The 13,261-nt window shown below is 44.5% G+C and overlaps 1 long non-coding RNA gene across 1 annotated transcript; it reads right to left on the bottom strand.

Annotated features, from left to right (window-relative positions):
- Positions 1–286: 286 nt before the first annotated feature.
- On the bottom strand, positions 287–10,699 carry LOC117244893. The gene is made up of 3 exons (XR_004498808.1): positions 10,662–10,699; positions 10,190–10,264; positions 287–1,179 (listed from the first exon to the last, which is right to left on the bottom strand). It is a non-coding gene; the product is annotated as an uncharacterized LOC117244893 (long non-coding RNA).
- Positions 10,700–13,261: the final 2,562 nt, after the last annotated feature.

Here is a 13,261-nt window from a genome sequence, read left to right as displayed (position 1 = left end):
GGACCCAAGGAGGCAGCGTGGGTGTGTGCCAGCCTGACAATGGGGTTTCATTTAACAAGCACAGATTTAAGTGTGGAAATCAAATATGAAACAGTCGTGGCCAGCATTGTCTGCATTCTTGGAGGGGCACTGAATGAGCAGAAAGAAAGGAGCTGAGACACTGGCCCAGACATGCTCCAGCTGTTTGTGAGTACCTCTTCCCTCCTCCACTGAATGTAACAATTCAGCTTGTTTTCATTTCATTATTGGATGTTATTTTTGCAACCTGGGAAAGAATAGAAAAATGGAGGGGGGAAAAAAACATCCTTCAAATGCTTTTGGTTTATTTTTAAGTACTAGACCACTTCTTTCCTATCAGAGATAAGTACAGACTTTTAAAAGTGCACAGGGCCTGGGGTATTATTAGTTAAGCATTTGTTTCTCAAATAAGATCCTTTATCTCAGAGGCAGCAGCACTTGTGTTGCTGTGGCTATTCATGTAAGTCTCACTCATTTAGTACTGAGCAACATGCAATTAAATAGCCATATAAACACCCCCAGGCTGAGCAACAGCTGCCTACAGGTAACCTTCAGCTTCATGCACTCACTTGACAAATGTTTCAGCTCTAGCCCTGAAAATCTCCATCTGCATGTGGGAACAGGGCAGGCCCTTTCCTCCATCACTGTGGGCACAGCTCAAATCGGGATTTTAATGAGTTGTTTTAAAGCCTGATGCTGCAGATCCCTGTAACACAAGTGCTGCTCGACTCAACTCACCGCCTTCCCTTCCCTGCCTTCCTCCCAAAAAGACAGGTTATCCATCTTTAATGCTCAAAATAACTCCCACACAAGATCTGATGGTAATTTGTTTTGCCACTTTTTTTCCCCCCTTCAGTTTTGCTCATGGGGGACATGCCAGCACACACTGTCCATGGCTCAGCTGGGAACACCCCACAAAACCATCAAACAGTCACCAAGAGAAGGGCCAGGGTTATGAAGTTTCCCATGGAGGGCAGTGGGAATGCCCAGTTGTGCTGGATTTCTCTGGAAGGATCTCTCCTTTGTTTTGCTGCTGACACTTCAGCACAGCAGTGGTTTTCCAAGGGAGGAGTAGGATTCAGAGTGCTTCTTGCCATTTATCTTTCTCTTCAGGACTTCCACTAACCCAGGAGCTCTCTCCCTCCCAGCTTTCACACAGTCCTGCAGAATTCCCAGCAGGATAAGGTCAGGTATGCTTCAGAGTCAGATATTGTCTCTCCATACATTGTTTTGCAACATCAAAAGCAGGTCTGCAATTTTAAACCTGATATTTTAAGCTCCAACAAGGTATTTCGAAGTGCACATGCAATAATTTCTCACTACACACCCATCTCTCTTTTCTAATGAATGGCATTGCTCTAAGGATCTGCACAGAGAAGCTTTAACTTAATTTTTACCTTATTCCATCTAGTTTTTCAGCATGAGGAGTGTTTTATATTTTGTTAATGAAAATGAATTATCATACTAGAAACTCATTAAGGGTAAAAGATGATGATTTCAAGCAAGGAGTTTCACCTAATCCAGAAACTGTAAGCATCTGCTCAACACCAAGGCCAGAAGCAACTTCATTTACCTTAATGTGTGTGCTTATCTCTAAGCAGATGCTTAAGTGGTTTGTTGGCAAGAGCTGGAGTGCTTGTGCCTTTCCAGGTGACCCTATTTAATAATTATCAGTATTAAAATGCTCAATAACTATAAACACAAGGAAAAAACACCCAGCACGGAATCAGCTCTACCCAGAGCTTTTCCAAATGTGATTTCTGCATTAGTCAGGAGGGTCAGACTGTTCCATGCTCAAAGGCTGACCCCAGAAGCCACAGGAATCAGTGGAAGGGTGTTGACCAGTTACACCAGTTTGGGGATGGGATCCCCTGTGGGCAGAAACACCTTTCTGTTTTGGCACCATGACTAACAGGGACAACAAAGGCTCTGCACTGACATTAAGAAAATTTGTTCTATGAATTGACATCCTGTTAACCTCCACTCCCTCAGAGGAAGCTGTTAATTTAATGGTTGCGTCAGGAAGACACGGCAGCAGAGGAAACCTCACAGCCTAATGTCAGTATTGACACCTGCACAGGGCAGCACTGACTGCAGGCAGCTCTGCAGAGTCAAAATTGAAATATCCTGCCCATGACAAGGAGAACACTTTCAAATCTAAGTGATTGTAGCCGATCCAGACTCTAGAAGCAGAGCAAAGCCTCTCCAGATCCTACAGGTTCTTCCAGTTCAATTCAATGCAAAAATGGATGGATTAATCCGCTCCCACCTCTTAGAGGTAAGATACTGCACAAAGTCTTGTCTCATCCTGATGCTAAGGGGTCTCAACAGAAAGGTTGATTTTGCTATTTGATTTCAAAGCAGTTTAATTTGACTATAGGTGGGTATCCATTTTACTGAGTATCAAACTTAGATCGTGCAGGTATGCAAAGGTAAAAGTAGAAGGTAAGGATGAGACACTTAAATACACCTAAGTGGTAAAACACCCAAAATTAAATGCTTGGCTTAAAAATAAAGGTATAAAGGCCCTGACTCCACAAAACTCTTCAGCACAGACCTATAGCAGACAGGGCTGATGCTGCTGAGCTCAGCCTGACACAAGTGCTGTAACTAATACGGTGATAATCAGGATTCATTGCAAGTTGGATGGGATCTAAAATGCAACTGTGCTGTAAAACTATGGATTTCACCAGGCAATGCCAGTACATCACCTGAAGCAATGAAGTTATAGTCTCTCCATTGCCTGCTCTGACACAGGCTTGTATTTATACACCAGAAAACACTTTAATTTACAGCAGCAAAGTAGAAAGATCTGGGTTGTTGCACTGCTTTCAGGAGGAAAACCTTTATCTCTGTGTGTAAGGCTGGTGCTTGCACTCAAGTCCCAGCTCACTGCCTCACATCTTGATACTTGTACAGATCTGAGCACCACCTTCCAGGCATGAGATCACAGACTTGTGTCCCTGACTCCTGCAGCTCCAAACATCATTCCTGATCGCGGGTTCCTCCCAGCTCTGACTCATTTTCTGTGAAACAGCCCATCACCTCCATTCATTCTGCCTCCCACACAAACATCACCGTCCTTTCCCCAAATCTGTGCTCCCTGACCCTTCAAGCTGTGGCTTGGGGTCAGCATCACCCTGGAATCCTTTATCCCACTGCTTACATTTTCCATCCACCAGCTCCTAACGAGAAATGCAAAGGAAAGTTCCTTGCAGCTTCAGCCAACCTCACCTCCCAAGGTCTTTTTGCCCAGAGGGACAATAACTACAGCTCAAGCCAAGATACTCTCACATCCAGACAAGGGAAGTCTGGAAGCCCTGATAGCTAATGACCTACGTAAGCCTGTGTTACAATTTCACTCTCCATAATTCAACTGCAGTTTCTAAACTGCATGGAAATGCTGTGTGGTGTTTGTGGAAACATTAACGTTACTTAGATTTTGGGAACAGCAATGTTCTTTTCAGTGGTCTTGGTTAACCACAGTCTTGAGCTATCATAGTCACTGGATAAATCTTAAATGTGTTGAGAGACATTTCTGCCAAAACAGAAAGGCAGAATTTGTGAGGCATTTCAGGAAACAAAAATCATCCCTGAATGTGGGTCCTCCTCTAGCAGCAGCCAGTGCAGGTGTCCATCTGCACACAGAGCAGATGGCAGAATTAAAGCCTAAACCTATAATCATTAGTCAGGCAAAATTACAGCAGGTGATGGTGTGCACAGCTGAGTCCAGGGCTTTATGGCAGGCAATCAGCACACTCCTGCCCCACAACCTCTGCTGTCTCTGGGGTTCCGAGTCGTGGCTCTGCTCCTGGGGGCAGCAAGCTTTGCAGAATCCATTTTCTCTGCAAGTGTTATAATTTCCATCTTGGTTCAGCATGCTTCCTTATTGAGCTGTCATTGCCCACAAATGGGTTTTCTGGGTAATTAATACCACCAGGGCTCTAATAAAGATGCCACATAAGACTCTGCTACAGCAGTTCCAGGTGACATGACCAGTCTGCCACCCTTTTCCTGCTCTTCAAAATTGTGATGCCCCTTAATAGGACAAATCAGGATCTAAATAGTGCTACAGCACTGAGACACAGGTCATTTTGTTTGTTTAAAAAAATACCTTCAGCACTAAATGTGCAATTCTAGACAATAAAATCCTGTTTGTCCTGTCAGGAGGAAATCATTAGCAGCAGCACCCCAGCTTTCCACAGGATGCTCAGGTGTCTCTGGGTGGTGTTTTCATGAGCACCTCACCAACCATGGTCACTTGTCTTGGTAGCAGGACAGTAAAAATGGAGTTCTGGCAGCTTCTGCTCTGGTCACAGCAAGAGAACTGGAAGAGGCTTCTGAAATATCCCAGCCACTGGGTAAATGTAAGTGGCAGAGCAGGAAGGGTGACAAGTGTGAAGGTCTGGGAAGGGAAGGGCTGGATCCAATTGCCATGACACATATCCAGTGGAGAGGACTGACCTGAGACTACTTGCTCCTCACACAGATGGAGAGGTTTAATTCTGACAACACAGCATGTAAATAAACAAAGCCAAGTAATCCTTACACGGGAAAAGCACTAAGAAAGCTGTTGTCAGCAAACAAGATCTTTTACTGAATACTTGGAAATATTGGACAAATTTTCAAGTATGTGAAGTGCAATTGTGTTTTCTTGTGTGCAGGAGGTTATAGGAGTTCACATTCCCCACCCCTGGCTATGGCTGTGCTGGGGGATGTGTGGATGCTCCATCCCCAGCCCCCATCTGGCTCCTGAGCACACCCTGGTGCTTCCACCCAGCTTCCAGCTTTTACACTTGACTCAGAAAACATCACACCAGACATTAATCCTACTCTGCAGGTACTAATAAGGAGACAAAACACCACTGAAGCCCCTGTCAAGCTTTTCCTCCTTGGGACACCTGATTTATTATTGACAAAGTGCTTCCTGCTTTGTGCTGACATCCGACTTGACTGCAAATGCCCGTCAGAACTCAGGAGCAGTTCATCTCCTCATCTCTTACCTTCGGGGCAGTGTTGGTTAAAGTCAAGCCACATGAAAGGAAACAGTGTGTGGCTGATTTTACAGCTCTTTAAAAAAAAAAAAAAAAGCCTTTTATAATATTGGATGGAAGTTTTTATAACTGCCTCTGATAATTAATTGGAAACCAATCGAAGAACAAATAAGTGTGCATGCCACAAACCGTACGTGGCAGGGAGACTACAGAAGAAATTCAAGAAAAAAAATTTTGCTGGCAAAGATCAAAGAAAAGTACAGGCATTAGTTAATGGTCATATTTTCTTAAAAAAAGAAGCCCTGTCTTTGAAGGCTGATGAATAAGAATCTGATGAGCCAATTCTTATAAAGTTCCTTTGAAACAAGGTACATGTACACACTCAGAAGATAATTTCAAAGCACTGGCATTATTACATATATATCTTCTTGATATTATTATATCTATTTCTATATATAATCTATATGCTGTTGTATCTATATAAGTTACAGTAACTTCTCAGAGGCTGCTGTTGTAAAGAAGTTCTCAACAGAGAAGAAGGACACACACCTACCCCACAAACAATCTGATGGCCAAACTGGCTTCACTATTTCTATTTCCTGAAAGCTGCCAGTTAGGAGATTTAGCTCAATCCTACTGAAGTCTTCTTCTTGCCTTCACTGATGATTGACCCATTTATGGATGCTCAGACCCATCAGAAGACCAAGATGCCAACATTAGTGATGCCTGGCTGATAGGTGTCTGCTTCCCAGGGCAAATTCCCACTCACACCAGTAACACCAAGTTGCTGGAGTGTCCATATGGAGCAGAAGTCTTTTACCTTCTAGAAAGCCCAAAGCCCCAAATGCTGAGCCAGGCCACAGGGGAAGAAGGATATTGTCCTGGTTTCAGCCACAGTAGAGTCATTTTCTTCTCAATAGCCGAGACCCACACAGACTGTTGGTCTGAATCAGAAACTGCATTTTTGGTGTCTGAGCCTTGCCCTCTGTTCTCACCCCAGCCCTTGTCTCTAAGGCTGTCTCGGTGTACCTGAGTCACTTTAACAACTCTGAGTCACCCACACAGGTTATGTTGGTCCAACTCAACTATTCCTACCACTTAGCTTTCACCTTGCCTGTCTGACCCTGGGCAAGATGATTCAGCTCACTAAACCATCCAGACGATTCAGGCCTGTGCTTTTGGAGGGCTCCTGGCCGTGCTCAGAGCCACAGGGAAAGGTGTGTGACACGTGCACAGCCAGCACAGCAGCTCCAAAACAGGCACAGCTCAGCTAGGGATCAGAAGATAAAAATATAGACTAATAATACAAACCTCAAACACATTTTCCTACCTTTGGGGGATTAAAATGCCTCCCTGTGTGTCGAGTCCTCTGCTCTGAAGCGTGTTCCTCTGTGTGCATAGGAGATCCCCATAAAGAAATGAGTGCTCGATTATGAGGGAACTCCTGTCTCTTCCTCCCTCACCTACCTGCTTCTCTTGTAAAAGTCATACCCCTTTTCTTTCCTTTCCTAAAAATACTTCAGAAAAAAGCACTTTCTAATTTAAAAATCAGCTTCTCAACCCTTTCATGTGAGGGTTGATAAAGCACATAAGGCAAGCCTGGCACCCTTCACTAAACCTCAGGCAGCTGCCAGCAGTTTGGTTACCCCACCCAGAGAAAACCCCAAGTTCAGTGGTGTTTTTGTTACCCTGTGCTAGGTGCATGTTTCCTCTTCTCTTTTCACTTCTAGGGAGGGCACAGAAAACAGAAAAACAAGCCCCAGAACCCAAAAGGAGTTTGAACTTGACATGCCCGCACACACCCCTGTTACTGAGCACTGCCAAGTGAGGCTCCTCAGATTATCACAGGGGACTCATACTAGGAAACCTATCCCAAATTTGCTTTTATTAGGAATCATCATCCTTCTTTCAAAGTGGAAGTTTGCACTTGGTGGGAATGTGCTAAGTCTCACACATATTGTTATTGTGTGGCTTTCCCTTCCTCTCACAGCTGCTAAGCCTTACATACAGGTAATAAATATTGTGGAATGACTGCAGTCAGCTACAGCAGGGTATTAGAAAAGCCTCAGATAAACCTCCAGTGTCAGATATTTGTACTCACTGAAGGCCATTGAGAAAGACAGGCTTGGAAAAAGTGAGCAGAAAAGATGAATATGCTGGATTTTATTACACATACCAAGAAAGCACCAAAACACTGATTCCATGAGACTACCTAAAACCAGACATGCAGGAATAGCTCTGTGCTGCAGGATTCCCACAGATAGCTAGACAAATACCTTATAAAAATACCAGAAATGAAATAGAAGTGAAATGTCTGTGTTAATACACTGAGCACACATCATTAAGTAACAGTGGTATGAGGTTAGTGGTAAAGTGATTCTCTTGTTAAAATCTAGCCTGGAAGATGTCTTTCCAATTTTAAAAACCTGAAGGACTCTTGAGAAGACTCAGATTCCAGCAGCTCCCTAGAAATGTCACTGCTAATTCTTTGCTGTGCTTGAGGCTCTGACAATATTGTTAAAGGATCAAAGATGACATTTATCCAGGTCACTTCTGTGGTTAACTCGCAGGTTTAGTGGTCAACATTCAGATTTCAAGCAATTTCCAATGAACTGAAAGTTTTGGATTTTAAGGTAATATTCGCTTTAGGGCTGGGAACAACTAAAGCACGAATTATAATTTCAAAGTCCATTTCCATTCTCCCTTTCCATGCCAGTGCTGTTGAGGTTATAGCAAAACTACAGACTTTAGAGAAAATTCAAAGGGAGAGTGCTTTCTTCATCTCACCCCTAGAAACTTCAAAGAGCAGAGGTGACTTTGTGCTCCACAGTGTTTAACCACCAAACCTTCCCTGGGTGACTCAGCACGATGACAGAGGGGTGACAGGGCAGCAGGCTCAGCTCTGGGGGCACCAGGAACATCCTTTCTGCAGCTGAGCAGCAGCACAGTCACCACATCACAGGGGAAAAGCTCACCTGGGGTACCCACAAAACCACACCAGGCTGTGCCTCACACCTCAAACCAAGGTGACTGTGCTGCAGGCTCCCACTCCAGCTCCTAGACATTCAATTCCACTTTTCCTAAGTGTGCTGAAATTTAAGAAGTTAATGGAACCAGTAGTGCTGAAAGAAATTCAGCTTCCCAGCTGAATAGTGACAGGTACATAAATTCCTGTGGTGATTAAAGAAGTGAATCTCAGAACACAGCAAGCACCAGGAGATCCCATTAACATGCTGAGCTTCTCTTATTTATCCCAAATTTGCACAGACTGGAGCCAAAGGACTGAGGGACAGCATCCTCCAGAGTCCTGCAAATTGTACTGGTGTTCACAAGATCAGAGACTCATCTCATTCATAGTAATCAATATTGTAACAGTGGAATGTTCAGGAGGCTGCAGAGACATAGCTATTCAGAATTTCACATCCTCTGTAGGGCTGTTGTATCCCACCTGGTGGGTTTGCTAAAGCCCTGGCAGCCCTCCCACATGCTGCTCTCTGCAGAGCTCAAAACTCCTATTTGGCTGTTGGATCAACACTGGCTACCAGGATTTGGAAACCCATGGTGCTGTCAAGAGCCCTGCACTTCCCAGGGCACTGATTGAGGGGGATCCCTGCTCCCAGCTGGAGCAAAGAGCCCTGGCCCCCATGCTGAGGGCTCACCACGTGGAACAGTGAAGTCCCACAGCAGCACTTGCCTGCACAGTAGTCTCTGAGCACAGCTAAAATGTGAGCTGTGCTTTGCTGGGGATTACTCTGTTGTTACTGCTTCCCCTGATAGCATCAACTCCAAAGCATGGATATGGCCATGGGGAATGCTTAAAGGATCCAGATGCAGTCCTCAGCCTTAATGAGTTTTCCTTTCCTCAAAACACTTCTTCTACAGTGACAGCCATGACTCAGATGCCTCAGCACAAAAGAGGAAGAGGCATTTACTTGGTGAGTGCTTGCAAGTGAACCAAAAAAACCACGAGTAGAACACTTGGCCCTCAGTACACCTTTAAATGGGAATTGTTTTAAAATACTGTATGGTACACAGCAGCCTCCTGCCTTCAAGAAGGCAACTTTTCTTAATAGTCATGGAATATTGATCAGAACAATATACATCTCACCCTGCTGAAGAGCTTCACAGAACACCAGGATAAAGTTTTCTACAAGATGTGACTCTGGACTGGTTCAGACAACCTTACATCTCTCCTTTAATACCCAAAACGAGCTTCCACATGGACACTGGGGTGTCATAGGAAAAACAAACAGAAGGAGGCATTTGTATGAAAGGCACTTAAATAATCTAATCTCTGTAGCTAATTTAAGAACTCCTAGGGAAAGAGAAGGTAAAGATAAGGAATCTTAATGAGGCCAGGCCAAAAATCAACACATGAGCAGCAATCAAATGCTTTCTGACTGCTGTCTGTTCATTATACGTGATGAGTTTGACAGTTTCTCAAGAGGAGAGACCATTACAAAAATAGTAAAGACATTCCACTAAAAAAAACCCACTGAGCCACTATTAAAGACTTAGTCAACAGTAAAAGCCTCGTAAAGCATTGTTAGTCACTGCTAAAGTATTGCTAAGCAACCCTTTATCCTCCTCCGGACTGGATTAGTTTCATCACGGCAATAACCAACAGCCTCCATCCTCACTCACAGCTCCCAGTTTGAAGTGCCATGCAATTTTCTTTGAAACTCAAGTGAGAGTTGCCACTCCAGCTCCTGTTGAAGAGTGAGGGGACATCACTCACATCAGCAGGGGAGCCTGTCTGCAGCTCCAGGGGCTTCAGGAGCCAGGCTGCAGTACACCAGTTAATTCATTTGAAGAAGTGAGCAATATTTAGTCACTCTCACACTTTAATTCTTTGCTGATTACAGAAGCAGCTGATAGCCTTCTCAGCACTGATTTTAAAAAGGCCAGCCTTTACTAAAGCCAGAGCAGCTGCCATCAGGATTTCCACTGAAACTCTATTTAACTTCAGCAAGAAATTGAAACCAGGAAGCTCCCAGGCACAGACCTTGCTAGATTATTTCTCCCAGGCAACAGTTCTCTGCAAGGCATTTGCCTCTATCTCTATTTTGTACACCACTGGCATTTGTATTATCTCAGCAGCACCTCCAAGGAGTTCCTTCCATGGATATTAGTAATAATTCACTTAACAGAGAAAATTCAGCTGGGTATTAACTCACCTAGTCCAGACTCTCAGCAGTTTTCAAAAGAAGATGAGAGTGATAAATAAGAGACGTGACCTGCCTCAACATGACCTGAAACTCAGCACAATGAGGGGTCAGCTAGACACAGAACCAATAAAATGGGACTTCAGAAAAGCCAAGGAGCCCGAGAAAAACAAACCAGATGAGTCTTGCCTAGTGCTGCCACCCTGCAGTCCCAGGTCTAACAGCATCCAGCAACCATCCACTTTCCCAAACCATAGCCAGAGTGAGGGAAGAGCTCCCAGACACCTCCCCATCATCTCTGTCTACCATTCCACTCTCAGGCTGGCATACATGCACCCACAGCAGCTCTCCTCAGCCTGCATGGTGCTTCTACAGAGGTACAGCCACTTCTTTAACCTGACAGATGTGGTTTGTCACCAGCCAGACCCACAGCTAAGAGTCACTCACAGAGATGTGTGCTTCAGTTGGGAAGATGAGGACTTACCCACAAACTAGAATTATTTGTTCATTCCAGAATTTAAAGTCCCTGTCTACAAAAGCATTGTTTGTTGACAATAAATTTTATAACATAAAGAAACCAGTCAGATAGTTAGAAATGCCACTTGTCAGTGAAAACAGGGTGACAGCCACAAAAACGTCTTCAGAGACCCTACCTGTGCCAGAATGACCCTCCCAGAGAAGGAGTAAAGTGACATTTAACACAGAACTAATTATCTACTATTTTCAGCCTACAATTAGCTCAAAGAAATAATGTCCCTTCTCAGGACTACTTACAGCCACAGGCAGCACACAGACTGCAGCACAACACAGGAATAGGCCCTGGGCTGAGCTTAAATAGAGCCCAAGGCCAGGTGGGGCTGAGGTCCCAGGTGAGGCTGCTCAGGGCATCATGTTCACATGAGGTCCTGACAAATAAACCTGATGGTGATGCTGATTTTAAACATGCATAATGCCAAAGTGATTTGTTCCTGTGTGAGAGCAAAGGCAGACAACAGCCATGTATCAGGACCTCTCCCAAAATGATCTCATGATAAAGTCCCACAGCTCTGCTGTGCCACTGGGCTCTGGTGGCAACTCCTTCCCCCATTACCTGGGATTATCAGCCACTCTGTTGATGGAAATGCTCAGCTGGCAACAGACAGTAGCAGTGTGCTCAAACTTAGTGATTTTTTTCAGCAAATTCCCAAATTTTCCAGGTTAATGTCACCTTAAAGAAAACCTCATCACTCCTTTCAAAACCTGAGGCTGTTTCAGTTGGTTTGATTTCTCACATACATTTCTCTCCACGGGGCAGAGCTCAGAGGAAAAAGAAATGCCTGGCTTTAGGCAGTCAGATTTTAATAAGTGCACAATAAATTTATTTTTCCTAAAATCCAGCATGTGTAGACAGCGTAGCCCACCCTTCCTTCCACATCTTCCCTGTCTGGGGCTGAGCCTTCTTCCTTATCTTCAGCCAGCAGCTCTGACATTCTCCAGACACGCTCATGAGGTCAGACAGAGACTTTTTGGCTAAGTACCCTCCTTATCCACGATGTTTGCACGTAAAGGAGGCTGGGGACATCTTCCCATATTTGAAGCAAAGGGAGAGTTTTGTCTCTGTGGGAGCCCCAAAGACACAATACAAGTGTTTGCCTTGTGCTGCTCTGCTCCTTAACAAGGCCCTGACGGCTTTCAAGGGAATAGATTGCAGGGCTGTGCCAAAACTGGCAGCTTCCTGCAGAATTTGCAGGAGACAGCTTAAAACAGGTTGAAGGTGAAGAAGACACCCAGGAAACCACGAGTTGCAGTGAAGTGGAATGCTAAAACACTGGACTGGGAAAAACTGTGTGCTAAAGAGATGGTTTTCAAACAACACTGATTGCTAATTAAACTGCTCCTACTCTTTGTCTTTTCTTTTTTACAAACTTGCTTCTCTCTGGTATAGAGACAATAAAGAACAAAGCAAAAAGCCGATGTGCCAAATTGTGATCTCAGTGAAACTGGTGGAAAAGCACATTAAACATTCCCTTAGGGGACTGGGAATTGTGGGGTTCAGAAAAGAGCCCCGGTCACACAAATGGAGTTTCATTATTTGGTATGTGAGTTCATTATAAGTGGGTTCAATTATATTTCATCAGTGAAGAGAAAATGGCCTTTTCATCCAATGTATCGAGTTGAGTTGAATGCTAAGCACATCTGACGCAGCTTTTGGAAAAAAACAAAACAAGAACAGTAGCCATGTGAAAAAACAAACAAAATGACTAAGGCATCTCGGCGCCTCAGCGAGCTCTGTTTCTCACGGAGCCATCGGATAAAGAAGTGAATGAAGTACAGTAGCTTAACATGCACCACATGAGTGTGTGCGGTGCCACATTTGCTGATTTACTAACTCATTTTGTTGGAGGGGCACTTGAAAGGCTTTGACATTTACAGCTCTGTAGGCAAATGTGAAAGGAAAGAATAGATGCTGTATCTCCGAGCTGCCAGCTGCTGGTAAATGTCTGCTGAAAGCGCCAGCAATCCACATGAAATCAGGAGCACTCTGCGCCCCCGAGCTCCCCAGGTTTGTCTGCCAACGCTGTTAGAGCAAATGCGTCAACAGTCAGTGGGGTTAAAAATGTAAATGGGGCTCTCAGCGAGATGTGAAGTCTCTCAATGGAAAGTTGTGATGCTTTTCCCAAGTTTTCTATTGGAGCACTGAGCAGGCTGGATGCACAGGACAGCCCAGTGCCTGCGGTCAGCAGCCACGGATCAGTTACTGAGCGTGCTGAGGGTATCCTGAGATGCTTCAGTCAAAGGGATTTAGAATGCGTTCCTGGGCTTTAATTGCAAGAAGGGTTTTGTTTCTATGTGAGTCATTCACTCTACAAATGTTTATTCTGCCCTGTGTCTCCTGCTTCACACGGGGCTCGCTGTTTTCAGGGAGGTAACACACACAGAGCACAGGGAGCAGGGCAAGCGAAGCCTTGGGAAGTTCCAAACACTGCGCTCAGCCTTGTTACTTCTCACGGATGTCGCTTTGCAATTTTATTTGTCAAGCCTGAAAGCTTTCTGCCTTTCTGAATCATTCAGTGGGACCCCTTTGATAGCGTGGGTGTTTTGAAG

The sequence above is a fragment of the Parus major genome, chromosome 9, assembly GCF_001522545.3.
Source record: "Parus major isolate Abel chromosome 9, Parus_major1.1, whole genome shotgun sequence".
In the NCBI taxonomy this organism is placed as follows: domain Eukaryota; kingdom Metazoa; phylum Chordata; class Aves; order Passeriformes; family Paridae; genus Parus; species Parus major.
Note: the sequence above shows the minus strand (reverse complement) of the source record. Positions and strands in the feature narration are given on the sequence as shown.